This window comes from Epinephelus fuscoguttatus, linkage group LG23 (genome assembly GCF_011397635.1).
Source record: "Epinephelus fuscoguttatus linkage group LG23, E.fuscoguttatus.final_Chr_v1".
NCBI classification, from domain to species: Eukaryota; Metazoa; Chordata; class Actinopteri; order Perciformes; family Serranidae; genus Epinephelus; species Epinephelus fuscoguttatus.
This window is the reverse complement of record NC_064774.1, coordinates 31,568,033-31,570,514: the sequence shown is the minus strand read 5'-3', so window position 1 is coordinate 31,570,514 and position 2,482 is coordinate 31,568,033.

The following is a 2,482-nucleotide window of genomic DNA, read 5'->3' as shown; positions in this document are numbered from 1 at the left end:
CTATGTAACAACATTTCTACTTTCCCATTAGTCACTCGGGCACAAAAACATGGAAAAATAGGGTCTAAGTTGTAAACATACCAGTTACCTTGTAAATAGATGAAACAGAAACTGGTTTGGCTCAACAGTATTGTTTGGTTGGAGTTTTTGTGTGATTTGGGTGAAATGACCCTTTAACATCAGACTTTCTCTCTTGCCAGCAATATCTCAGAGCAGCAGCAGCAGTCACTGACTCCCACACTGTGGCCAAACCTGGTTTTACTGGTGTTAAAGCTCAGGAACAACATTGCCAGCTACACATAACTTACATAATGATGAAGATAATAATCACAGTGTATATTTGTGCCACATGATATATAGTCTACAGTGTGATTTTTTTTCTGAGTCATGCTAGATTGTACCTGTTGTCACTAGTGCTGTAGGCTAAACAGTGGAATGCACTCAAACAGGCAGGAGGTGAAGAAGCTGCAGTACAGGCCTGTCAAGGTGGATACCAGTCTGTCAGTGGGTCACAGACGTCAGACTGTCACTGAGTGAAAACAGTTTGCAACCAAATATTTAGTATACTATTATTATAACATTTTTAATTCACATTTTACCCTTTTATTCTCTAACTAATTCTCTAACCCCCATTAATAAGGGGCACTGATATTGAACAAAAAGTCAGTTTACTAATACCGTGATACCTTGAAACCATGACATTTTCTAAGACAGTTATCCTACTGTGAAAATCTCATACCGTTGCAACCCAACAGCCAACATGCTTATTGTTATTTTGCACAATTAATAAATATTACATACATTGAAAAGCATTGTATTGCATGTCTCCATCTTCTGGTGGGCCATCACAATAAGAGTATGCATGCATAATGATGTTAATTCCACTACAGAAGAGACTTGATGATCACTTAAATTAAGTGGGAGATATATAACTATCGGTTATGGGAAGTCAAGATCACCAAAAAATGATATTTCTGATGTAAAGAAACAAAAAACCATAATATAATCCTAATATTTACTGAAACACACACATTGATCGTATTAGTACTGGCTTAGTAAATCAGCTTTGTTCTACAATACCTTAATATTGAATAAGTTTAATGTGAGAAGACTTACAGTCTATACCCAAAGGAATCTATTTCTGTCTATTACTTTAATCTATTACTGTATCATTTTCATCTTTCCTTCTTGCAAGCTTGACTTCTGATGTGTAACATGTTTCAGAGATTTTTCTACTCTTGACTCTTGTAGAAAACACAGTACTCTGAAAGTGCTTACACTTGACTGATACTGAATATCAGCAAAAAAGTATATTGTTAAGGACTTTACAAAAACAAAAGGGAGGGTAGACGAAGCAGAAAGGGGTCCCAGATTATTATTTTATTTCCTTTTCCCATTTATTTAAAACATAACTAATAAAGATTGTAAAGGTGGGTTTGGCCATATACAGAGCCAAGAGCATAAATATAGACAGTGCAGGCAGTGTTGTTGTAAGGGGGCCTGCAGAAAATGGGCCCTTATGAGTGATTGCCACCTTAGAAATATGGTTAATTAAATTCAAAAAGGTGTCATTTGCTAACCTATTTGTCATGTTGTTTTTTTGTAAAATAGTCAGTAGCATCTATAACAAAAGTATCTGCTTATTCTACATAAACTATAAAAGGATTAAATTAAATAAATACTTTCTTACTTTCTTTGTTTTTTTTGTCATAAACAGCTGCAATGATGATTGCTGGGTAATACATGTTGATGTTGTCCATTATTGAGTCTCTGATTGATCATGTGACGAGATAATGCGAGCACAATAGCTTGCACTAGGGATAGCATGCAGTGGGGCTCATTGTAACTACTGGTGTAATGCACAACATTAACACATTATATTCACAAGTTATCACATGATTAATTGGTAAAACAAATTTCAACATATAAAATGCTAAATGCAATATCACTTACATTTGTAGGAACCTCTTTTCTGTCTGACAGAATAACGTTATTAATATGTTTAATGTGAGCAGAGCAGCACATCACAGCACAAACGGCTTCAATGTACTTTGTAACGCTATTGATTAATTTGGGAAAAATGTGCTCAATATAATATCATGTATTTATATGTCGATATTTGTTATGGATGGTTCACCAGCATGTTTTAACTGTGCAACTGTGCAGAGCAATGACGTAAGTATCGGCACAAAGAAAATAACCTTACTTTATAGCCATACTCATTAGAACTCCCTATATAACCAAATCATTCACTCATTCACCACTTACTTGCCACTCCCATGGGTAGGGAGTAGTGAATAAGTGAATGATTTTGGACACAGCCTTAGTTACCACTGGTAAAACCCATTGTGCTGCTTTTTTATGAAGTGAAACACTGGGCCCAGCCTCCTCCCCACCCCCATCTTTTTTGTACAGTCCCTCAGTGTTCAGGAACCCATTAAATGAAAACTGTAAGGTAACAACACCAGACCAGCCCTCGTGC